The sequence below is a fragment of the Zalophus californianus genome, chromosome 8 (assembly GCF_009762305.2).
Source record: "Zalophus californianus isolate mZalCal1 chromosome 8, mZalCal1.pri.v2, whole genome shotgun sequence".
NCBI lineage: Eukaryota > Metazoa > Chordata > Mammalia > Carnivora > Otariidae > Zalophus > Zalophus californianus.
Genome location: NC_045602.1, coordinates 83,359,260 through 83,386,918, shown reverse-complemented (window position 1 = coordinate 83,386,918; position 27,659 = coordinate 83,359,260).

Sequence of the window (27,659 nt, the reverse complement as noted above, 5' to 3'; positions counted from 1 at the left end):
CATGTCAGATTTTATTTTTGACCTTAGTCCCTCGCATTGTCTCAAAGATGGGAAAGATGTGACATCTATTTTACTATCTAATATAATTTCTTTCCTGTTCACCCAGTTCTTAGTACAGATTTTTGTATAGATAGACTTACAACATATGCCTTCTAAAGATGTGCGTGAACCACAAGCACCAAATAGCAATAAAATGGGATGGGAAGGACGGTCATAAAGATTCACCCCATGTTACTATCTGAGCTTTCTCTCAACTAATGAAATATATCTGAAATCCTCCTACTCCCCTTCATTTTGCCATAGTTTTATCTAGAATTCAGACAGTTCCTGAAATTCACGTTTGTTGCTTGAAAATATCTCATAAGAATAGAGCAATCGCTTTTCCATAAACCATCCTAATGATGTTGCCTACATGTTTTCATGTCTTAATTTTACATTTTTAAAAGGTTTTTGCCTTTTGAATGCATGAATGGTTAAAATTCTCTCTCTCTCTCTTTCTCTATGTGGGTACGACCATACATAACTTGATCCTAATTTGATTTACCCTTTATATTCTGTTTCTATATATACACACAAATATTGCCTGTTTTAATTGTAAGCCTGATCTTCACTAAACACTTATAACTCTTGCTTTCCATGTTATGTAGCACAGTACCCTACAAAGGAGATAATAAATGCTTTTTAATGATGATATTTACTTGTGTTTGGAAAGAGCACAAAACATAACTCTGGAGACAGTACTTCTGGGTAACAGGCATGTGATAACTTACTTAAATCTTCTTTTGGTAATTTCACCAACATACAAAAGAAGTGATATTTAGAATTCACTGGAAGGGAAATATATAATTTGGCAGGCCTAACAGAATGGTAAATGTACTTGAAAATTTTGGTGGGTTTCCTCCCAATTAAGAAAAAAGATTTCTACAGTTACAGAATATGCCCAGGAAGACCAACCTCTTCCAAAAAGGAAATAAAATAATCTTAAAACAAGGGGCAAAAAGAAAGAGAGAAAGAAACCTCTCGTATCCTTGTTGAATTTAGTAATACTTACTGTTTATGCATCAGGTAAACTTCCCTGTGTTCAATATGATTGGGAATTGAAAAAGTTTTATTAGTTGCAGTCCGAAAACTTAGACAGGCTGATCAGAAAACAGGGTTTGTCACACCTCCCATCAGGCATCATCTTGGTAAGAGTTTTCCAACTGAGATTGCTGAAGCATTATGTATGTTGGTTTTCAGCTTTGCATCAGATAGTGGGAGCCAATGCGAAAGATGCTGGATAGCAGATTGAGATGAGAAGACAGAGTGGCAAAGAGGGTGTTCATCAGAATAAAGAGGGAAGAAGAAGCAATGTGGTTAAAGTCTGGTGGATATTGCAGTAGAGACACGGACATTTGTTTAGAAGGTGGCAAGGAGACAGGTTGAGAATTTTGTTGGAATATCATTGTCAATGTCTGCATAGACATAGAACTTGTAGCAACGAATGTATACTTATAAAGGCTAAATAGTGGTTAAATCATTTTTGTTAGTATTTTTAGTGGGTGAAGAACTGGCCACAATCCTCAACTCTTGGTGTACCCAGACTACCAGTAAACGATTCCATCCTGTGACAGTCCTCAGCCTGATACCCCTGTCATTCATTCAACAATAATGTTGCTGGCCCGATTCTATCCCAGGTACTCAGTCAGAAGACCACAAAGAGCACATCCCCAATGAACAATGACAATGATTTATTCTGAACTAAGCAAGATATGTCACCTTATTTATTTCTTTGATAGGTCTCACAGCAGAATATTAATTATTATATTTACAGAGAGATGTATACAAAATACTTATTAGAAGGCAGAGACTATTAAAATTTTGCAAGTTTAAAAAAGTCTTCCAATTTTTCACTTTTTAACTATCACCTATTTGATGACATACCATTTTAATTCTTGTTTCTGAACAGTTGTTTTGTGCTTCCATACCACTCTAAAAATATTTGTTTTTCTTTTCCTTCCAGAAAAGATTACTTTTGATGTGAGTATATGTTGTTATTTGGACATTATTCAAAGAAAATCATTCTTTAAGATCCTCAGGGGCAATGAATATGTCCTATAAACTCTTGTGTATGCACTCAATTGATATTTTGTCTGATTCTGAGTTTGAAATTTTAGTGTAAGGGATCTCTCTGTGTTATAGGAACAAAAAAAATAGGAACTGAACAAGAGATAAAATATTAGAAAGGAAACAAGAACACCATATTAATTAGCATAGGAATACAAGGTAAGAATAAAGTCGAAGAAGGAAATAATGAGCTTAATATTTAAGGCAAGGGCACTAGGTGGGTGATGTGAACTAGAAGTTATCCTCTAGCTTTAATGAGTTGGCATAAAGAGTTATAAGAGGATAAAAACTTCATGGACCAGAACTGCCCCAAATGAGAATGTTTGTGTCATATGGAGCAAGAAATATAATTATTGTTAAGAATTCATCATAAGTTGTCTTCTTTCTATTTTATTTGGGGGGGATTTTTTATACTGTTTTATTTTTTGTATTAGTTTTTTTATGTACAATGTAGTTTGTTAACATTTAGTGTAATATTGATTTTAGGACTAGAATTTAGTGATTCATCACTTATATATAATACCCAGTGCTCATCATAACAAGTGCCCTCCTTAATGTCCATCACCCATTTAACCCACCTCCCCTCCGGCAACCCTCCACTTTGTTCTCTATATTTAAGAGTTTCTTATGGTTGGCCTCCCTCTTTCTCTTTTTTTCTTCCTTACCCATGTTCATCTGTTTTGTTTCTTAAATTCCACAGATGAGTGATTATATGGTAGTCTTTCTCTGACCTATTTCACTTAGATAATACTCTCTAGCTGCATCCACATCATTGAAAATGGCAAGATTTCATTCTTCTTGATGGCTGAGTAATATTTCATTGCACACATGCACACGCATGTGTGCGCACACACACACACACACACACACACACACCACATCTTCTTTATCCATTCATCAGCTGATGGGCATTTGGGTTCTTTCTATAATTTGGCTATTGATGATAATGCTGCTATAAACATCAGGGTGCATGTGCCCCCTGGAATCAGCATGTTTGTATCCTTAGGGAAATACCTAGTAGTGTGATTGCTGGATCATATGGTAGTTCTATCTTTAACTTTTTGAGGAAACTCCATACTGTTTTCCAGAGTGGCTGCATCAGTTTACATTCCCACCAACAGTGTAAGAGAGTTCCCCCTTTCTCTGCATCCCACCAACATCTGTTTTTTCCTGTGTTATTAATTTTAGCCATTCTGACAGGTGTGAGGTGATATCTCATTGTGGTTGTGATTTGTATTTCCTTGATGATGAGTGATGGTGGGCATCTTTTCATGGTCTGTTAGCCATCTGTATGTCTTTTTTTGGAAAATGTCTATTCATGTCTTCTGCCCATTTCTTAACAGGATTATTTGTTTTTTGGGTGTTGAGTTTGATAAGTTCTTTATAGATTTTTGATACTAACCCTTTATCAGATATGTCATTAGCAAATAGGTTTGCTATTCCATAGGTTGCTTTTTAGTTTAGTTGATTGTTTCCTTTGATATGTGGTGTTTTGATGCATTACACTCTTCTAGGCATTTACCATAGGAATCCAAATATAGCAACACCCCAATTTTCATGAAATTAATAGACTTTCCATACTCTAAATACATAACTGATGAGCCATTTTTATATTTGAAAAAATAAATTAGTGCTTTATAATTTTTTTCTATTTAAGAAGGTTTCCTTTTTCCTTTTTTATAAGAGGAACAGATTATTCATGATCCACTTTAAAAATAGAATATATATAATATATATATATATATATACACACAGAGTATACAAATGCTGAGTATATACATACACACACACAGATACACAAGTCTTAGTAAAGTTAGAAATAAAACATAGTATGAGAAGTGCCCAATTCACAAATATGAAAAATAAAGTAAGATGTTTTTTGAGGGTGTTCTCTATTTATTAAATAGTTCATATTAACATACCTTGAGGGCATAAGTTATCACTTATTCTTTTGTAAGTAACATTGTTTGAAACATGTCATGTTAGTGGCTAGTCTCTAAAAGTGATGAAGGATTGAAAATAGACATGAATCACTAGCTTGCCAGTGGTTTAATGGAGTTTTGAAAGCTATGTTGAGCAACGCATGCTTTGAAAGATTGATTTTAGCCCAGCATTGTCCAACATGACTCTCTAAGAGCATGAATATTTTCACTATCTGCTCTAAGAGTAACCACTAGCCACACATGACTCCTGAGCACTTGAAATGTTTCTTGCGTGAGTGGTAGAGTTAAGTTTTAATTTATTTAAGTTTAATTAGTTAAAAATCAAAATGCAAATAACCACATGTGGCAAGTGGCTACCATATTGGATGGCACAGATTTAGACAAATGTTGAGTTTTAATCATACACTTCAGATTTTTTTAAAACAAAATTTCTTTCAGTGAACTATAGAAAATTCAAAAGAAGACAATGCTTTGTTACAAACCCAAGCTGAGTGTCTGGCACATAGGAATCATCCAGTGTTACTTTTTTCCCTTTCTTTCTTTTATTGTACCATATTATCACAGTCCATACAGATGATATTAAAGCAACATTTAAATTTGGTGCTTGTGTTTGGCATGATAAGGAAGTATGCAAGAGTAAAAACAAGGTCTTGTGAGTCAGTTGGGATAGATTCTTTTTATAACTCTATCCATGACAAACAAGGTATTAGAAGAAAGAACTCCCCTCTCCCTTTTCTCCCTCAAAGTGAAGTTGGAGTGTCACCATCTTCCTTCTGCCTAGCGCTGTGATTTCATTAAATTAAACAATACGAGATTGAGATTTTTACAGTTTAAACACAATTGACTGATGGCAATTTTGTCTAGTTCAGTACAGTAATTAGGAAAAATGTATGGTGGGCTGACGGAAAGGCAAACTCCATTTTAAAGTGTAGTCACCTTCACATTATTATACACTTCTTATTTCGAGGAAGTATATTTTTGGGAAAAGTAAACCAAAATAAAAATGTCTATATGAATATATATATGCCATAACTTGCCTCCAGACTGCAATATAGAGAGTGAATCTCTGTACTCTCTAACAAGAATATGACTTTAAAAAATTCCAGTCTCTGTTTCTCTCAGTTAATATATGGCTTAAATTTGCACATAGATGGTATAAATTAAAATTCAAAATCTCCTTCTTTTTGTCGGGAAGAACTTAGGGTCTGATCCATATATATGGTATGATGGTATATCCATCATACCGTATACCTAACCCCCTCGGCAGCCCTTGGAAGAGTGGTGACAAGGTCTTTGGTAAACCATCACACTGACTGCTTTTTACTATGGGAGGCATTCTCACGCTTCCAAGGGTCTGGAAGTTCAAAATTGATGATGCTTGTTTGCAGATACAGTAATTTCTAGACGTGGAAGACACAGAAGCCAGGGGAGAGAGCATGGCATTTGGGCTACTGGTTTCAAGGAGGAATGGGAGAATTGGTCGCACAGAGAAGAGTCTTAAGATCTATACCAACCAGTTTCAGATTCCTGTTTCCTTGTCTTGGTGGGTGGAAAACCCAAGACATGTTACCCAGAGAGAGTCTACGAAAAACAAAAAAGCAGTGTGACCAACCTGAAGCCGTTTGCCTGGGAAATGTCTTTGGGCTGCTGCTGAGAAGCCAGGAGGAAGAAAACAGTCATAAAAAGGTGATGGTGCCCCAGGGTGTGTGGGAAGGCCGAGAAGGCAGATTTGAAGCACTGTGGGGGCTCCTTGGGCAGGGCTGTGCCCATGAGCTGCATCCCCACTGACTGCATTGCATATCTGGAGGCTAAAACCTGGGCTCAGCCTTCATGTGGCCAATGAAAATTGACATTTCCCATATCCCAAGGTTAACTTAACAGTAATTAAAGCATCACATTGCACACGATTCTTTCCATTATAATTTAAGTGGATTTTATGCTATTTTAAAAACCATTCTAGTTCCCACTGTGAATAATGAATACAAATAAAGTTGAATGTCAGACGTGGAATACAAATCATGTAAGAAAACCTGTAAGTATCCCAAACATCTGCCCCCAGCATCCCCATGTCTCAGGTGCTCCGCTGCCGGCCCAATGTCCTCATAAATGGTGGCCCCGGTTCGCTTTTGATGTCAGGCCACCACACTGGGCCACTTCTGCTCCATTAAGAGTGATAAGGTACTTTCCACTCTGAGACATCTTTCCAGCTTCCGCAGTATTTCGAGCAACTCATTCATCTTTCTAAGCAGCTAGATGAGACGGTGCCAAGAGGATTTCTGAGGAAATAGACAGACACACCTACCCTGAAATCGCAGGGTCTTTCAGATATGATTGTTTTTTTTTTAACCACTGAAAGTATGGGGATTTTGCTCGATTCATTTTCTACACCTCCAGTCAGTGCACTTAAAAATGTCCCTGCCTCTCTGAATCTCTAGGAAGGGCTATTTACAGTTATGTTCTTCTCCAATTTAGGATGTGATATTGTCATGTTCTGACTCTAAGTAACACAACAGAAGGTTGACATCAGCACATCTCGCTCATCTCATTGTTGTTTCATGAAATAGGAAGAGAAATTGGAAACAGAGCTTCACACGGTCTAGCTTGAAGGATAGCGCAAAAAAGGTTGTGATCTCATAACTCCATTTATAAATGCATGAGGGGGGACAGATTTGGGTGTCTGCTGCCTTTCACCACAGATATTGAGGAGGAAGAAACGGGAAGAGGAGCCTCTAGCCTTGCTGTCACTCATTGTAATGTGCAAAAGCCTGGAAACAGGGAGTTGTTTTTAGGGTTTTTTTTTTTTTTTTTTTTTTTACTACCCTGAAAAACATTAATATTGTCATACAGATGGTCACCTATGTTGGAAGCTTATGAAAGAACTCTAAATTGTGGAAAGATTATTCTAAATTTAGGAAAGCATCAACTTCCTAATGCTAAAGGTGGAACCGTGCTGCTAAACATATTAGTGTTTCTTAATTCAAACACCTGTTCTGCCCGTACGATACATAAGAAAGCTCTTATTTATTGCTTGCGTCTCCAGTTCAGATTTAATCTCACTATAAATTCATCTCATGTTAATTTATGTGCAAACAAAGACACACACATTTTAAATATCCGAAATGCTGGAAATAAACTTATTTTTAATTTTGTGCTTGTTTTCCATTTGTCAACCAGCAAATGAAAGGATTGAATAAATCATGCACTAATTGCCAGCGGTGCTAAATTTAGTGTGAGATCTGGAATCCTTTTGATCAAAACCGCTGAATATGAAATCATCCTCAGCTCTCTAGGCAACTTTATCTGCCTTTCTATTCTCCATCTGTCAGTCACCTGGGAATTTGTGAACTATTCCATATGTCAGGCTTGTCAATCACAATGGGATGTGGGAACTATCTGCCTCCTGCATAGGAATTCTTGTTAAAAAATTAATCTGCATTTAACTAGAAGTTCTATATTTTGAATACCATATTGTTGGGTGTTTTGAAATTTTTTTTCTCTCTGGATAAGGTTAATAGAAATAGATTTTATTTCAATAGTAGAGATCAAAAGTCTTCATTTAAATAACATTTAGAAGCATGGGGCCGTTACACTTATATCTCATGTTATATATAGCCAGTGGAATGTGCCTGCACAATATAGCCGCTAAAATAGAATGCCCCTTTTATGGGAACACTGAATCGGACAGCAACCTATCTTAAGTACCCACATTCTAAATACACGTAAATTAAATAGTAGTAAACACATGGACAGCTCATTGTTTTTGAGATCCATGAATTTATTGAAATATTTCTGAGAGAAAATGTTTTACCAAAGGTGCTTTATTTTACACTGAAACATACTTAAGATATTTAAATATCTCATTTAAATAAAGAGGCAAGGATCCTCGTATTCACCACAACATCATTGCGTCCCTACAATATTATTTTCCAACCCATTTAGGAGAAGGGAGGGAAAATAGAGAAGCCCTATAAATCATATACCAATACAGGATGTTTAAGTATCCACCTCATTTAATTTGAAATGTTTACATATTACATATTTTAACTCTGTCGACTTCTGATAGAATTTGAGATAAAATAAAGCAGTACTAATAAAACATTAGAAGAAGATCAAAACAACATTATGGAAAAATTATAATTATGCTAGAAATCCAAACGAATGTACAGATCTTATGGCTATGTGACCCAAGTGATTTCGCTTTTGGGTGCCTGAGGTTCCACATCTGTGATATGTGGACATGAATAGATACTAATCTATAAGGCTTGGAGGAAGTTGAAATAATATTATGCGAAACACTTAAGAAAATGCCTGGGAGGTAGACAACACTGAGTAAATGTTCCCTACTGTATCAGCAGAGTCAGGATCCATCCTAGGCAGTTTGCAAGAGGGAATTTAATACAGGGAGCTAGCCTCAGAGATGTTGGAGAGGCTGAGTCCATTTACCACTTTGTACCACCTGGAAACCAACCAATCATTTCCCTCCACATCTAATGCCCTTCAGACTCTTCCAGTTGTATGGAAGAAGGGAAGCCTTAAAATAGCCAATAGGTGCCCAAGAGCAAAGTTAGCTCCGGTTTCCTGGTTGTTACTGTATGCTATCCAGACTTAGAATATCCACCCTTTCTTTTTTTTTTTTTTTACCCTAAATAGGATCAGAAACATCTTGAAATCTTGTTTTTTGTTTTGTTTTTAAAGATTTTATTTATTTATTTAACAGAGAGAGACACAGCGAGAGAGGGAACAAAAGCAGGGGAAGTGGGAGAAGGAGAAGCAGACTTCTCACAAAGCAGGGAACCCGATGTGGGGCTCGATCCCAGACGCTTAATAACTGAGCCACCCGGGCGCCCCTGAAATCTTGTTTTTAAAAGAAAAAAATATTTCACTTCAGTTAGCAACACTGCAGAACTATTGTCTAATGATACCTGAATACAGCTCTTAAAAACCAATGTTAGATATGTCAGCACATTTGCCTAGGTTGTTATTCATGCAAAAATAGCATAAAAAGCAGAAACTAAAGTCATAGAAAGTAAATCAGAAAAATAAAAAAGATAAAATTTAAAAATTATTTTGCCCTATCATTGTCTGCTTATTTTCTCAGATACGGTTACTATTTTGTCTAATCAAGATTGACACCTAATATAAGTAGTGTGATAAATAATTGCAAAATTAAACATATGGTTTTGAATATTATGCAGCCATCAAAAGGAATGAAATCTTGCCATTTGGAACGACATGGATGGAACTAGAGGGTATTATGATGAGTGAAATAAGTCAATCAGAGAAAGACATGTATCATATGACCTCACTGATAGGAGGAATTCTTAATCTCAGGAAACAAACTGAGTGTTGCTGGAGTGGTGGGGGGTGGGAGGGATGGGGTGGCTGGGTGACAGACATTGGGGAGGGTATGTGCTACAGTGAGTGCTGTGAATTGTGCAAGACTGTTGAATCACAGATCTGTACCTCTGAAACAAATAATACATTATATGTAAAAAAAAAAGAAGAAGAAGGAGAAGAAGATAGTAGGAAGGGAAGAATGAAGGGGGGAAATCGGAAGGGGAGACTAACCATGAGAGACTATGGACTCTGAAAAACAAACTGAGGGTTCTAGAGGGGAGGGGGGTGGAGGGATGGGTTAGCCTGGTGATGGGTATTAAAGAGGGCACATATTGATTGGAGCACTGGGTGTTATATGCAAACAATGAATCATGGAACACTACATCAAAAACTGATGACGTAATGTATGGTGATTAACATAACATAGAAAAAAGAATGCGTAATCTTATGCTAGAAATACAAAAGAAATTCAAGTTAGAGGTGTTTTTTTTTTTTTTTACAGGACATCACAGATTAAAAGATAAAATAAATAATATTAATAAATACCTGAAGGGAAGTGATTTAGTTTGATTTCCTTCCAAAATGAGCACACTTAGCATGGTAAAAATAGAAAACATATTTAATTCAAATAAAATAGCCATAAAAATATTCACCAAAATCATACATAAAGTTAAAAATATTTTTAAATAAAAAAAGAGAAACATAAGGAAGTTATTGTCACCAATACTAGTCAAAATTATAGTGGATGTCCTGGCCAATTCAGTATGCTAAGAAAAAGAAAAACCATGATATGAAAATTTCAATGAGAGAGACAAACTCTATTTTGAACCATATGACAGGCTAATCTAAAAAAGTAAAAACCCTAAGAGGAACCACTAAAAATCTATTACAATAAAGGAGATCAGTGAGGCGTCCCCATAGAATTCAACATTAAAAATTCAATTTTTCCAGGAATAACAAAATAAAAAATTTATGTATAAAGATTTGACTTACTGGGGCAACACAAACTACAAAATACCTGTAGATAAACTTAATTCAAAATGCTCTAAAGGTATCTAAAGCAGTCTACATGTTATTTGAAAAGATATTATAAATAAAGTAATTCAGAGACCTACCTTAATAGGAAACAAAGATTTAAAATTAAAAAGGCTTCAGTTCTCGAGATAATCGATAAATTCAGCCAATCCAAATAAAAATTCTAACAGAAATATTTTAATGCAACTGATAAGCATATTCTAACTTTCATCTGGAAAGAAAATTCATGGAAATTGTTTAAACACTGGGAAATAACAAAGATACTGGACTTGTTCCAATAGATTAAAAATATATTATAAAGCCAGAGTAATTAAACTAGTGGGGTATTGGTATGAAAAGAAATACAAAGTTAATGCAACATTATAGACAGTATTAAAATTGATCCAACTATGATAAAAGGGCACTAAAATTAATAGGGGGAAATGAAGGACTATAATAAATGGTATTGGGAACTTTGGCTATCTTTTGGATGAAAACATTTACATTAGACCATATAAAAATTAACTTTTAAGGAAAGCTATGAAGCATTAGCATAAAGGCTTATCTGTGAAATGGAGATCTTAGCATACCTCAGTTTTGCTGAGGTTTAAGTTAATTGATACTTGTAATGCATCCAAAATATAGTGAAAATTTCACTCCCTACTATTATTTTTTTATAGCATCTTAGCTTTATGTCTTGCTTAAGAATACCTACTCCCACACCAATGGGAGCAATTTTCTCTGGTACTATTTACTAATATTTCCTCACCTTGGATAAGGACACAGGGATTTGAATGCAGCTAGTCTGATCTAGAACTTTTTCATAGTCATTAGTCTATACTACTTCCCTAGGATGACTACATAAATAGTAAAGAAGAAGCTTCTGTATAGGAAAATATATAATAATTAAAGTCTAAAAAATAAGTGACAGTCTTAAGAAAAGTATTTGCAAAGTATAAACAGTACAATAATAAAAAATCAAAATATATACCAGGCACTTATTAATCTAAAAGAAAAAAAAAGCCTTGAAAAATGGACAGGGGGTATAAGCATACAATTTAGGGAGTCAATATAAATATAATTTCAAATTTATTTGTAGCTAGGACATGTAAATTTAAATAGTAACAAGATCCTGTTTTTCACACAAGTCATAAAACCAATTAAAAATTAATCTTATCATGTATTGCCGGTAGTGTGGTAAAATGGATATTTTCACACATTTTTTGGAAATTTAATGTGATGAAACATTTTTAAAGTGAAGAGTCTACTACCAAAAATTTCAAGTGTACATATCTTTCAAATAACCAATACTATGTATCATGTAATATCAATAGCATATGTGTACAGCAATACACAGTATTTATTCTTAATGTTTTCTTTGGGAAAGGGAAAAAATCAGAAATATCCATCAACAGAGAAAAGTTTTAATATCACTAAGGTACTAAAATATTACTTAACACCATCTATCATTTAAAAGAATGGAGGTAGAGCTTCATTTGTACTAGAGCGCAAAGTTCTCAAGGCACATTGGTAAATACATATGGATTCAGTATGGTCTAACATGTGTGTAATTGGACTCAAAATGGATTATAGTCTTGAAAGTAAGACGTGTAACTTTAAAACTCCTAGAAAAAAACACAGAGGGTAAGCTCTGCACATTGGTCTTGGCAGGGATCTTTATATTTGATGCTAAAAGCCAAAATAAACAAGCAGGACTACATCACACTAAAATGTTTCTTTCCAGAAAAGGAAACCATCAACAAAGTGAACAGACAACTTATGGCCATGGGGGAAAAAAAAAAATGACAAACCACACATCTCATAAGTGGTTACTGTCCAAACTATTCAAGGAATTAATATAATTCAATAGCAAATAAGCATAAGAATAAGAATAACCCAATTCAAAATGAGTAAATAACCTGAACAGACAATTTTCTAAAGAAGATGTAGAAATGATCAACAGGTACATGAAAAGATGCTCAATATTACTGATTGTCAAGGAAATGCAAATCACAATCACAACCGGACATCACTTTACACCTGGTAGGATGGCTTTTATCAAATAGACAACAGATAACAAGTGTTGGCCAGGAGGTGTAGAAAAGAGAGATGTAGTACACTGTTAGTAAACTGGTACAGCCAGTATGAGAAAGAGTATGGAATATTCTCAACAAATTAAATATAGAACTACCATGTGATCTGGCAATCTCACTTCTGGGTATGTATCCAAAGGAAACAAAGCTACGGTCTTGAAGGGATATCTGTTCTCTCATGTTCATTGCAGCATTATTCACATAGCCAAGGTGTGGATATAATCTTAGTGTTTGTGAATGGGTGAATGGACAGAGGAAATATGGTTTTATATAATGGAATATTATTCAGTCTTCAAAAAGAAGAAGATCCTGTCATTTGTTATGAGTGAACTTGAAGGCATAATGCTAAGTTTGCCAGACAGAGAAAGACAAATACTACCTGGTATTACATACAGGTAGGATCTACAAAAGAAAAAAAAAATTAAAATCATAGAAACAGAGAGTACAAAAGTGGTTGCCAGGGGCTGGAAGTAGGGGAGGGGAAAGGCAGAAGCTGGAAAAGGGTGCAATCTTTCAGGTATAAAATAAATAAGGTCTGAGGATCTAATGTGTATTTTGACTATAGCTGATAACACTGTATTGTGTAAATGAAATTTGCTAAGACAGTAAAACATAAATGTTCTTAACAAAATAAATAAATAAATAAATAAGTAATGGGGGTTCCAAAAAAAAGATACAGAAAGCAGAAACAAAAATTCTTTTTTTTTTTTAAAGATTTTATTTATTTATTTGAGAGAGAGAGAATGAGAGAGAGAATGAGAAGGAAGAGAGTCAGAGGGAGAAGCAGACTCCCTGCTCAGCAGGGAGCCCAATGTGGGACTCGATCCCGGGACTCCAGGATCATGACCTGAGCCGAAAGCAGTCGCTTAACCAACTGAGCCACCCAGGCGCCCAGAAACAAAAATTCTTAAGTGAGAAAAGGAGACAAATACAGAATTATAGCTGGAGATTTTAATACTCCCCCAGTAAAAGGCAAGAGGTAGACAAAAACAATAAAGATGTACAATATCTGTGCATTGCTATCAATCAATTAATCTCAGTAGTCCTCATAGAATAACATGTTTGACACTACATAATATGCACTATATTCAAGTATACTTGAAACATTAGTCAAAGGGAGCTTGGGTGGCACAGTCGGTTAAGTGTCTGCCTTCAGCTCCGAGCCCCGTGTCGGGCTCCCTGCTCAGTGGGAGTCTGCTTCTTCCTCTCCCTCTCCCCACTACTTGTGATCTCTCTCTCTAATAAATAAATAAAATCTTTAAAAAAAAAAAGAAAAGAAACATTAGTCAAGACAGACTGCATGCTGGGCTATATAATGAGATCCAGTAAATGGAAAGGACTGTAGTCATACATGTTCATTGACCACAGTGTAATTAAATTACAAACAAATAGTGAAAATATCTGGAAAATACTCAAAGTTAAAAATTAAGGAGTTGTAAATATCCCATGGATGAAAGAATAAATCAAAAGAGAAATTGGTAAAACACAATGCATTAAAATTTGAGTGTTTGAAGGTTGCAACTAAAGTAGTGATTAGAGAGGAATGTATGCTTATATTTAAAAACAATTTTAAAAGTCAACAATCTAAGATTCCATGTTAAGACTTTTTTAAAGACGTTTAAAATGAAAAGAAAATTAAAACCAAAGTTAATAGGAAGGAAATAGTTAAGGTATGATTAGAAATCAGTGAAAATGAATAAGCAGTAAAGAAAAATCAATAAAATAAAAATTTGATTTTTGGAAACAATTAAAATTGATGAATCTGTAATTAGACTAAATAGATTAATTAAAGAGAGAGAGAGGAAACACAGCATAATATCAGCAATGAACATTATTATAGATAGTAAGGCTACAGGAACAGATAACTTAGTATTATAAACAAACAAATTTGAGGAAATGGACAATTTCTTGAAAGACACAAATCCCAGATCTGTCAAAAGAAGGAAAAAATTCTAATGTATTAGTCATTCTCAACCATAGATAATTTCTTCTTCCTGCAGACTATTGGCAATGTTTAGACATATTTTTGTTTGTCACAGTATGGAGTTGGTGGTGGTGGGTGTTTTTATATCTAGTGGGGAGAGGCCAGGAATGCCACTAAACATTTTTCATTCTTATAATAAATGGGATGGCCCTCCACAAAAATAACTATCTATCCCCAAATATTAATTGTAGCAAGGTGGAGAAATCCTTTAGTACACCTACATCACTTAACATTTTGTAAATGGTAATCAGAAACTTTTGACCAGGAAAATTCCAGGTCCAGTTGGCTTCACTGTTAGAGTCTATTGAACATTGGAGGAACATTAAAACCAATGTTACACAAACTCTTTCAAAAAATAGTAGAAGAGGGAATATTTCTCAGTGTATTTTATGAAGCCAACTTTCCCTCATACTGATGTAAGACAAAGAAAATACAAGAAAACTACAGACCTATAAGCCTTATGAATACTGATGAAAAAATGTTCAACAAAATGCCAGCAAACATAATTTGGCAACATATTAAAAGAATTATATGGCAAGAACAAGTGGGATTTATTCCCAGAAAGCAAAGATAGTTTAACACATGAAAATCAATCAGTGTAATGCACCATGTTAATAAAATAAAGGGAAAATACCCACATGATTTTTTCAATTGAAGCAGAAAAAAGCATGTGTCAAATTTCAGCATCCCTTCATCATATGAAACTCAACAAGTAATAAAATAAAACTTCTCCAACATGTTAAAGACCAAATATGAAAAATCCATAACTACTCTCATACTCAATGGTGAAAGATTGAGCTTTTCCCCTAAGATCAGGAACAGGACAAAGATGCCTTCTTTTGTTACTTCTATTCAACATAATATTGAAAGTTTTAGCAATTAGGCAAAAAAAAAAAAAAAAAGAAAGGAAAATAAAAAAAAGAAATCGGTATCCAAATTGAAAAGAAAGGTGTAAAATTATCTCTCTCCTCAGATAATAGGATTCTATATGTGGAAAACCTTAAAGATTACACACACAAAAACAACTGTTAAAGCTAATAAATAAATTTATCAAAGTTGCAGCAAACAAAATCAACACACAAATATCAGTTGCCTTTCTATACAATAACAATGAATATGGGATGCCTGGGTGGCTCAGTTGGTTAAGCATCTGCCTTCACCTTAGTTCATGATCTCAGGGTCCTGGGATCAAGCCCTGCTGGTCTCCCTGCTAAGTGGGGAGTCTGCTTTTCCCTCTCCCTCTCCCTTTGCTCCTCACCTCCACTTGTGTTCTCTCTCTCTCAAATAAATGAATAAGATCTTTAAAAAATAACAATGAACAATCTGAATAGGAAATTAAGAAAACAATTTCATTTTATGAAAAGAAAAATAAAATAACTAAATAAATTTTACCAAGCATAACCTCTCGGCCTTTTGGCTAAGATCAAGTGTAATAAATTTTACCAAGGAGACAGAAGACTTACACACTGGAAACCACGAAACATTGCTAAATGAAATTAAAGAAGACAAATAAATGGAAAGACATCCCATGTTCATGGATAGTAAGACTTAATTTTTTTAGATGAAAGTACTATCCAAAATGATTTACAGATTCAATACAATACTTATCAAAAATCACAATTATGTTTTTACAGAAATGGAAAAAAAATTCTAAAATTCTTATGGAATCTAAGGGACCCAATAGCCAAAGCAATCTTGAAAAAGAACAAAGTTGGAAGACTTCTGATTTTATTTTATTTTATTTTTTTTAAGATTTTATTTATTTATTTGACAGAGAGAGACACAGCGAGAGAGGGAACACAAGCAGGGGGAGTGGGAAAGGGAGAAGCAGGCTTCCCGTGGAGCGGGGAGCCTGATGCGGGGCTCGATCCCAGGACCCTGGGACCATGACCTGAGCCGAAGGCAGACGCCTAACGACTGAGCCACCCAAGCGCCCCGGAAGACTTCTGATTTTAAAACTTACTACAAAGTTATGGTAATTAATACAATGTTGTACTGGCAAAGGCCAGCCATATTAATCAGTAAAATAAATAAAAGAGAGGTCAGGAATAAACCTTCACATATATGATCAACTGTTATTTGGCAAAAGTGCTAAGCCCATTCAATAAGGAAAGAATAGTCTTTTCAATAAATAATGCCGGGGAAACCAGATATAAAAAAATGCAGAAGAATGAAGTCGGATCCATACTTTAGACCATATACAAAAATTAACTAATTAATTTAGGGGAATTAGTTTATGATAGGGGAAAACTTTATGATATTGGAGTTGGCAATGATTTCTTGGGTATAACACCAGAAGCACAGGCAACAAAAGACTGAATAAAAAAATTGAACTTCATTAAAATTAAAAATGTTGTGTACCAAATGACACTATCAAGTGAGTGAAAAAGACAACCCACAGAGGGGGAGAAATATTTGTAAATCATGTATCTAGTAAGGCATTAATGCCCGGAATACATAAAGATCTTCTAAAACTCAAAACCAACAAAACAACCCAACTGAAAAATGAGAACAGGACTAGAGTAGATATGTCTTCAGAAAGGAGGTATCCAGAATAGGCAAATTCATAGAGACAGAAAGTAGAATAGAGGATCCCAGTGGCTGGGGGAGATTGGAATGGAGAGTGGTTTAATGGGCGCAGAGTTTCTGCTTGGGATGATGCAAAGGTTCTGAGAATATTGGCTATGGTAAAACAAACATTGTGAATGTACTTCTGCCACTGAATTGTATACCTTAAAATAGCTAAAATGGCAAATGTTATGTAATATATATTTTACCAAGATAAATGAAGAGAAATAAACATATTCCTAGATGAATACAATTTGGGAGAATGTATTCCTAGCCGACCTGCTTTACCAGATATACTAAAGGAAGTTCTGCATGTCTAAAGAAAGTGATAACAAGCGTTAACTCAAATATACAAGAAAGAAGATTAACATAAATGGTAATATGTGGGTAAATATAAAGTTGTATATACTCTTTCTTTAAATGAATATATATTTATTAATTTGTATAAATTATATATAAATGTTATGTATATATGGATACATATATATCCTTTTTCTTTAAAACAATAGATTGTATAAAGTGATAATTGTAACACGTTCTGTTGAGTTTATAACAAATATGATGTAATCTATATTTATTATATAACAATAGTACAGAAGACAGATAAGGAAGACAGGGCTGTACTGCACTAGAGATGCTATAGTTTATCAGAATTGTTGGTATTGATCTGAAGTAGATTTTAGGAAGTTAAGAAATGTAATATAATTCTGAGAGCAACCACTAAGAAAAGAAATTTTAAAATGGTTAAAAAGTCAACAAAGGGATTAAAATTACATTAAAAATATCTCTCTAAAAATTAAAATATCTCTCTAACACAAAACAAGGCAGTAAATGAGAAGCAGAAACACAAAAAGGATGTGTAACATATAGAAGATAAATAGTAAAAAGGTAGAAGTAAATCCAACCATACCTATAATTACCCTGAATGAGAGTGGAATAAACACTTGGATCAAAAGGCAGTTTTTAGGCTGGTCCTAAAGTAAAATCCAACTATATTCTGTATACAAAACACACGTGAGCTTAAAAAAATATAACGTTCTCTAGGAAAACTTGCCTCATAAAACCATGGATTCTGAGTTTACTTGCCATAACTATTCCGCAGCTAGGGACAATTTGCTAAGCTTATTCTGAATATAAGATGTTTTCTTCCTAGCAAATGTAATTATTTCAATTGGCAAGTATAGACCAGTTCACTTCCCTTCCTTTATTTCCCCAGGGGAGACCCTGAATAAAAGGAGTGAATAGATCACAACCCAGCTGCTTTAACTCTTTCCTTTCCATGTGACAATTTTTTCTTGGGTATACAGTGAAGAGTGTAATTGCCTGCAGAGGAAGTTAACTTTGACAGTTTTTTATTCAATTAAAAACTTCCTTATTAATATTTTAAAACTTGTTCCAAGAGACTCCTGTTTTTCAGTGGGTTCATCTTTGTTTCTTGGTTTCCATTTTGGTCCCCTGATCTTTGATCATCTTTATCCATATTAATTTTTTTGTGCATACTGTCCTGCTCTTTGAGCACAAATTTTGTTTCCATAATCTTAAGTTCTGCTGCTTTAGTGTTATGATTTTACTATTTCTAATAATAATTCAAATTATGCCAGGAAGAAATAATTTTGTGTGTTCTTGTGATAAAGGTGTCTTACATCTTTTTAAAGCTTTCCTTAAGAATTACGAATAGTCATTTTCTTACATCTTCACATGTGTTCTCAGAATGGGATTAACCTTTATGACTTTTTGTTTTGTTCTACTCTTTAGTTGCTTTTTTTCTTTTTTTCAAATAAAATTTTTGTTACAGGATAGTTTTAGATTTACAGAAAAGTTGCAAGAATAATACAGGGTTCTCATATATCCCACACCAAGTTTCCCCTAATATTTAATATCTTGTATTAGTATGGCACATCTTTCATAATTAATTAGCTAATATTGATACAGTATTATTTTTTAAAGATGTATTCACTTACTTTTTAAATAGAGAGAGAGCAAGTGGGGTGGGGGCTGGGAGGGGCAAAAGAAGAGGGAGAGGGAAAGAGAGAATCTCAAGCAGGCTCCACCCCCAGCATGAAGCCAGATGAGGGGCTTGATCTCAGACCCTGAGATCATGACCTGAGCTGCAATCAAGAGTCAGATGCTTAACCAACAGAGCAACCAAGCAACTTTGGGCTTTAATAAAGTTTTATTAATTAAAGTCCAACTTTATTCATATTTCTTTAGTTTTTAGCGAATGTTCCTTTATGTTCTAGAATGTCATCCAGGTTATCACATTATATTTAGTCATCATGTGTTTTTTGGCTCCTTTGGACTGTGACAGTTTCTCAGACTTTCCCTGTTTTTGCATAATGGGCATTTTATTAATTGTAGTAAAATGTACATAACATATAATTTACCATTTTAAGCCTTTTTTAGTGTATAGTGAAACTAAGTAGAATTCAACAAAATCAAGTACATTCACATAGTTGTGCAACCATCACCACAGTTCATTTCTAGAACTTTTCCATCATCAAAAACTGAAACTGTACATATCCAAAAATCCCTCTGATGAGTCCTTGGCAATCACTATTCTACTCTTTGTCTCTACAAATTTCCCTATCCTAGACACTTCTTATAAGAGTCATCAAGAGTCATACAATATTTGTCCTCTTATGTTTGGCTTATTTCAATTAGCAAAATATTTTCAAGGTTCATCCATATTGTAGCATGTATTAGAATTTCATTGCCTTTATTTTATTTTTATTTTTTTTAAAGATTTATTTATTTATTAGAGAGTGGGGGGCAGAGGGAGAGAGAATCTCAAGCAGACTCCCCACTGAGTGTGTCAATCTCAAGCCTGATGTAGGGCTTGACCTTACAACTCATGAGATCATGACCTGAGCTGAAATCAAGAGTTAGGCGTTTAACTAGCTGAGCCACCCAGGCACGCCTTGAATTTCCTTGCCTTTAAAAGTTGAATGATATCCCCTTGTCTGTTTATACCACAATTTCTTTATCCTATCATTTGCTGGTAGACCTTCTAACTATAGTGAATAATGCTGTTATAAATATTTGTGTATAGATATGTGTTTGAATTCTGTCTTAAATTTTTTGGAATATATACATAGAAGTGGAATTTCTGGGTAATATGGTGAGTCAATATTCGATTTTTCAGGAAGAATCTTCCATAATGCTTGTACTATTTTACATTCCCACCAGCAATGTACAAGGGTTCCAATTCCTCCACATCCTCCTCCACTATTTGCTATTTTCTGCCTTTTGGTTAATAACTATTCTAATGAGGGTAAAGTAGTGTCTCATTACGGTTTTGATTTGCATTTTCCTAATGATTAGTAATACTGAGTATCTTTTTATGTGCTTATTGTCCATTTTTATACCTTCTCTGTAGAAATGTCTATTCTAGTCCTTTGTCCATTTTTTAATTGAGTTGTTTTGTTGTTGTTGAGTTCTTGGATTTCTTCATATGTACTGGACATCAATCCTTTTATTTATGTTATATGAATTACAAATATTTTCTCCCAGTATGTAGTATGTGGGTTGCCTTTTTTTGTTGTTGTTGCCTTTGCTTTTGGTGTCATAATCGAGAAATGACCTCCAAATCTAATAGCAAAAAGATGTTCTTCTTTATTTTCTTCAAATAGTTTTATAGTTTTAGCTCTTATGTATAATTTTTATTTTCCATTTTGAGTTAATTTTTGATACAGTGTTAGGTATGGGTGACACATCATTCTTTTACACGTAGAGATAAAAAGTTTTCCAGCCATCATTTGTTGAAGAGACTGCCTTTCGACTCATTGAATGGTCTTGGCACGCTGGTCAAAAATCATTTGACAAGAGGGTTTGACATGGGAGCTTATTTCTGAGCTTTCCATTCTACTGCATTGTTCTATATGTCTTTCTTTATGGTAGCTACCACAGTGTTCGTTACTGTACATTCCCACTGCTATTTTGTTTTTAGTATGGACTTTTAAAAGATCTTTAGTGTTTTTCTTTTGTTTCTAATTTTTCTTTTCATAAATGTGGTAATCCATTAGGAAACGGGCCATTTGAGATGCATATTTAACTGAAATATAGATTCCTTGAGTTCGGTGCCAGGAGTTATGTATTCTGTTCCTGGTTTGTTCTACTATCAAGATAAAGCTAAAGCTAGAAGACAGCTGGATTTGTCTCATATTTATGACTAAATGGTTTCTCTTTAGTGTTGTATGTGATAATTCTATTGCCAGTGGTCTGCTTCAGGTTTGGGTTACCCCTGTTTAGACATTCTGCCAACATCACACAGCTTTTTCAAACCCTTTAAGGTGGATGCAGATGGAACACAGCCATGTTTCAGATCTTTTCTATGACCAAGGTTCAGTTTTTGAAAAGTGAAAAATTCTAGGTCTGCTTTTGGTAATGTATTTTAACAAATCGCATTGGATGTGGAATGCCTCATGGGTTCAAGAACATGCTCAACTATTGCCATTAGTTTGGGGTCCTGTCAGGAATTTTTAGCTTTCCAGAAACTTTCTTGTACAAAGAAGCATTGAATGATGGAACCCTCAGATAGTTTTACTCTATTGTCCTCCCAAAGGTCATGGGCTCTTATTAAGATCACAATTGATCATTGTTCTAGAGTTACATATGAGAGTAATGAGATTAAAATAAACACACACACACACACACACACACACACACCATTTTTCATTTCTAGTAACTCTTTTGCTTTCAGTTGTGAGCGTTGGGGAACATTTTAAAATGAACAATATTTTTAAAAAATGTGTACCTTTCTGGTTGTCTATTTGGTAAATATTATTTGATTAAAATGTTATTTATTATCATGGAACACTACACCAAAAACTAATGATGTAATGTATGGTGATTAACATAACATAATAAAATAAAATAAAATAAAAAGTAAACCATTTTCTGAGGATAGCTTACTCTCATATAAGTTAGTTAGCCCCTCTTCTGTGCTATTGTAATGCCCAGTAAAGTAATCTATGATTGTGCTGACCATTGAAATATAGACCACGAGCTTCTTGACACATTTATCTTGATCTTATTCATTTTTGTGAACCAATAGAACATAACATGCAGCAAGCTAAAAATAAATGTACAGGAAACTCATTTACTTGTTTACTGAACAAAGACTAGTTCCATCTTTTCTGTATAACATGCATGGAGATAGGCACTTAAAACAGAATGGTAAGAATAAGATACATGACATCTGTACTCACCGAACTTATATCTTAAAGGGAGTATATTTGTTTGAATATAATCACAAAGAAGCACAACATTTCAAGTTGTTATGTAAAAAAAGAACAAGATGTGTTAAGCGTAGATAATAGGAACTCATTTTGTCTAAATAAAGAGTGAGTGAATAAATTTAGTGAAATGTTTAATGTGATTATAAAGATTCATATCAATAATTGGAAATAACCATTTAAAAAAACACAAAATATGGATAGGCCAAGATTAGTTCAATTGCTTAGAGTGAGAAAGCAAGTTTCATAAGTGCAATTAATTAGCAGAAGGTGTAAAATTAATGAAGGTCATTTAAGGAAGTTGGACAATCTTCTTAAGAGTCCTACTCTTCTAAATTGGTCTCCTTTTGCACAGCGTGATTGTTCCAGTTCTTCTCCGGTTGATTGGGCACAGACCTCAGAGGAGCAAGTGATAAAGCTCACCTTCCTAAGATGGTCTCAGTAATGAACATGCATTTATACAGTGAGCTCTTGCAGTAGCATTGTTTTTCCCAGCGAACAGAAATGTGCTCCATTAGAGTAAGTGCAGATTTGCTAGAAATGCTATAGATGTCTTTACAGACCCTCTTCCCAGATAAATTGTCATTAGCTCTAGGACCATATCTTGGTCATCTTTGCTTCTCTAGTATCTACGAATTGTCCAATTCTAAGTTGATATTCAACAAATTGTAGTTGAATAAATGAATATTCATATTTTTAACATTTGCTAAATAAACAAGTTGATGAATTATTATGTTAAACAGAATTTTAAGTCAATAGTTTGCTCTATGTTCATTTTTGTGTCGCCACATATAACAACATACAAGTAATTAGAGAATATAGGTTTATATGCAAAATTTATGTGTAAGAGCTTAAGTATACCTATAATATGTGAAGTCATTTTAAGCATATGTATATAGACAGATAAACACACACACATAGACATATATATAGTGCCATTTTAAAATAAGGAAACATTTCCATAAGGCACATGCCATTTCAATATACATATAAAAGTAGGTATAATTTCTGGTTGATAGACACACACACAGGTCGGTCATTTTCTGGAAAACCTTGTGTAAAGGATTTTGAAAAACCACTGAGGTCCACAAGATTGTTGCCAAAACATTCATGTTCAGTTCTCTGAGTGGAACATTTGTGTATTTAAAATAATTAATTTTATTGGAGCTTCATGTCCTTTTATGGACAACTGAATGTAAATGTCACATTATTTTTTCTTAAATTTCCATTGTCATTATAAATTAGTAGAAAATGTGTGTATTCATGGATGCTACATATGTTTTTTATATGACAAAAGTCTAGGTATGTTATATATAATGTATCATATAACATAAAAAATCCAAAGATGCACATATATTTTCATACACACCTGCATTATAAAAACCCAGATATCTTTCTTTTTATTTTAACATCAGGCCCATATCCTTAGGGTTTGCTGCTAGAACTGTACACCACTTTACTCACTGGATCTTAGTGCTGGGGCATGAAAAGGGATAGCCTATGAAAGCACACTGCTTCCACTCATTGCTCTACTTCTTCTACCTTTTGTTCTACAAATTCTGTATTTTTTTTTCTATTTCCACAATGTCTACTTTCAAATTCCAAGACTCATTTTCATATATTAAAATGTGTATAAAATATGTAGATGAAAATGTGATTTCATGATGAAACCAAAGAAACATTGTAATATTTTTACATAAAGGAGTATTTACCTACATACAGGATATAACCTATATTGTTTGTTTTCAAAACAATGCAATTTTTTAAAAATTTAGACAGGTCTCAGTATTTTTTTATCTTTACATTTCAAATTATGGCTGAGAGGATAGTTTACAAGAGGGATCTGGTGTATCATACCTTCTAGAACTTAATATTTATAGCAAAATCAGAGTTTAAGTGAAATTTATTAGGAGGTGAAATTGCATTAGGATACATAATGCAGCTGGTGCCAGGTTCCATATCCCTGTGTAGATAGTTTTATGCAATACACAATAGTCATGAAAATAGAATACTTTAAATTAATGGCACTTTATCATATCAAAAGAGATGTATCAGTGTCTGCTAGTGTTAGGCAATATAAATAATATAATATCACATCATACATGCACATATGATATGCATTCTTTATTTCTAGTTATGATTGTTTAGCCAGGATTCTGCACAGTATCTGGGAGGTCATTGGAATCCTAGGCACTTAATCACTTAGGATGAGTTATATGTTATCAATATGGAAGGCACGATGCTCTTGGAGTGAGTGGAAAGACTAGAAAACTGGACAAATAGATCTTTAAAGAGTTAGGATTGCTAAGCTTATTCTTTTCCACCTACAGTCTCTCTTTGTCTGTTCTAAATTGTCAGTTTGGGGATATTTCCCTCACTGTTGCACATCTTCCATGAACAGCTTTGCACAACTGCCTCAGAAAACAAGAGGGAATAAAGAGAATACTCAAACAGATACCACAGCAGAGAACAACAAAACTTTATTATGTTCTCAGAAAGTTCCTCTTCTCTTTTCTTTCAACTCGAATGTATACAGTTAAAGTTCACATAAATGTTATAGGCCCCCAAGTCTCTTTTAACCCGTCTGGGTTGTTCAAAGGTTAAGTACCTCCTAGCTGAGCCATTTCTAAAATAAGGCTTTGCACATAAATACACACACATTTCTTTTGTGTATGTCAAACTGTAAATCTAGATTGGCATCTTTCTGCCCACGGTTATATATATACCTTATTTTTAAAGATATGAATGCAAAGGAATTTGGTATCTCGTTTTAAAAGGCAGGCACAGGGGGCGGAGCAAGATGGCGGAGGAGTAGGAGACCAAGATTTCGTCTGGTCTCAGGAATTCAGCTGGATAGGGATCAAACTATTATGAACACCTACGAACTCAACAGGAGATCGAAGAGGAGAGTAGCAACAACTCCCTGAACAGAGAAGCGACAACTTACTGACTGGAAGGTAGGACGTGAGGAGAAGTGAATCCGAGGCGATATTCGGGAGGTTAGACGGCGGGGGAGGGGGCCTCCGTCGGCCGCTTCTGGCAAGTGCTAGAGCCACGGAGCACAAAATCGGACCTTTTAGAAGTCGGCTGGGCTGAGGGATGTCGCTGCAGTGGCTAAGCAGGGGGTGGAACCCTCGCCGGACAGTGTGGTCTCAGGACCCTCGGGGTCACAGAAAGACCGGGGAAGCCTGAGTGCACCAGAGCTCCCAGGTATCGGAGCGGGGAAGCCGGCTGCAGAGACTGAGCCGAGGCGTGGGCTCTCAGCTCGGGGTTGCCTAAACTGTGATCGGTGACAGTCGGGCCACTGCTCCTCCAGCAGGGACCCAACAAGCGGCAGAGCTGGGGAGACTCCCCTTCCTCCCCCGGGAGGAGCGGTACAGGAGCGCACCGCAGGGATCTGCTGGGTTTGGAGACTCCACACGGGGTCCAGTGCCAGAGATAGAAATGCTCGGTCACAGGCCGGGTGAGCACAGAGTGTGGCCGGAGACCAGGGAGATGGGAGTGATTGCTTTTCTCTGGGGGCGCACTGAGGAGTGGGGCCCCGAGTTCTCAGCTCCTCCGGGCGGAGATTGGGAGGCCACCATTTTCACCCTGGTCCTCCAAAGCTGTACCAAGAGCTTGCAGGGAACAAAAGCTCCTGAAAGGAAACCCGAGCAGCTTGCTTAGCCCGGACCAACAAGGGTGGGGCAATTCAGCCTCCGGAAAGACATTTGGAAACCATGACAACAGGCCCCTCCCCCAGAAGATCAGCACAAGCAGCCTGCAAGCCAAGACCAAGTTTACCGATCAAGGAGAACGGGAGAACTCCAGCGCTAGGGGAATACTGCACATAGAATTCATGGCTTTTTTTTAACCATGATTCATAAGTTCATCAAAGTTAATTTTTTTAACTGTTTTTTTTTTAATTTTTCTTTTTCCCTTTTTCAATCAACATCTTATCCATCCCTTTTTTAAAAAAACATTTTTTATTTTTCATTTTTAGAGTCATATTTTATCCCTTCATAGTAGTTACCCTTATTTTTGGCATATATATATAAGTTGTTTTCTCTTTAAAATTTTGAGATACAGTTTCTTCTAACAGATCAAAATGTACCCTAAATCACTAGTGAATGACTTTGTTCTAGTCTCCTGCCTGATCACATTCTCTCCCTTTTTTCTTTTCTTTTCTTTTTTTAAAATCTTCTTTCTTTTTTCAAACAACTTATATTATCAATTCCTTTTATAAAATCTTTTATAATTTTCATCTTTACAGTCATCTTCCATCCCTTATTGTATCAACCCTTATTTTGTACATATATGTCTTTCTTCCTTTAAAATATTAGGAGGCACTTTTTTCTAACAGACCAAAATACGCCCAAAATCTAGTGTGTGGCACTGATCTATGCACTAGCCTGATCATATTTGATCATATTCTGCTTTTTTTATATTGTTCTGTTTTTGTTTTTATCTTTTTATTTCTTTTTTTTTTTCCTCTCTCTTTTTTCTTTCGTTCCCTTTCTTTTCCCCTGGTTTCAGGTCTTTTCTGATTTATATACAGTATATTTGCTGGGGACGTTGTTAACCTGTTAGCATTTTGTTCTCTCATTCATCTAGTCTCCTCTGGACAAAATGACAAGACGAAAAAATCACCCCAGCAAAAAGAACAAGAGGTAGTACCGTCAGCCAGGGACCTACTCAATGTGGACATTAGTACGATGTTGGACCTAGAGTTCAGAATCATGACTTTAAAGACACTAGCTGGGCTTGAGAAAAGCGTGGAAGTTATTAGAGAAACCCTTTCTGGAGAAATAAAAGAACTAAAATCTAACCAAGTTGAAATCAAAAAGGTTATTGATGAGGTGCAATCAAAACTGGGGGCACTAACTGCTAGGATAGATGAGGCAGAAGAGAGAATCAGTGATATAGAAGACCAAATGATGGAAAATAAAGAGGCTGAGAAAAAGAGAGAGAAACAACCATAGGATCACGAGGGCAGAATTTGAGAGATAAGTGATACGATAAAATGAAACAACATTAGAATAATTGGGATTCCAGAAGAAGAAGAAGAAAGAGAGAGAGGGGCAGAAGGTGTATTGGAGCAAATAATAGTAGAGAACTTCCCTAATGTGAGGAAGGACACAGGCATCAAAATCCAGGAGGCACAGAGAACCCCTCTCAAAATCAATAATAATAGGTCAACACCCCGACATCTAATAGTAAAACTTACGAGTCTCAGAGACAAAGAGAAAATCCTGAAAGCACCTCGGGAGAAGAGATATGTAACCTACAATGGTAGAAATATTAGAATGGCAACAGACTTATCCACAGAGACCTAGCAGGCCAGAAAGGACTGGCAAGATATCTTCAGAGCACTAAAGGAGAAAAACATGCAGCCGAGAAT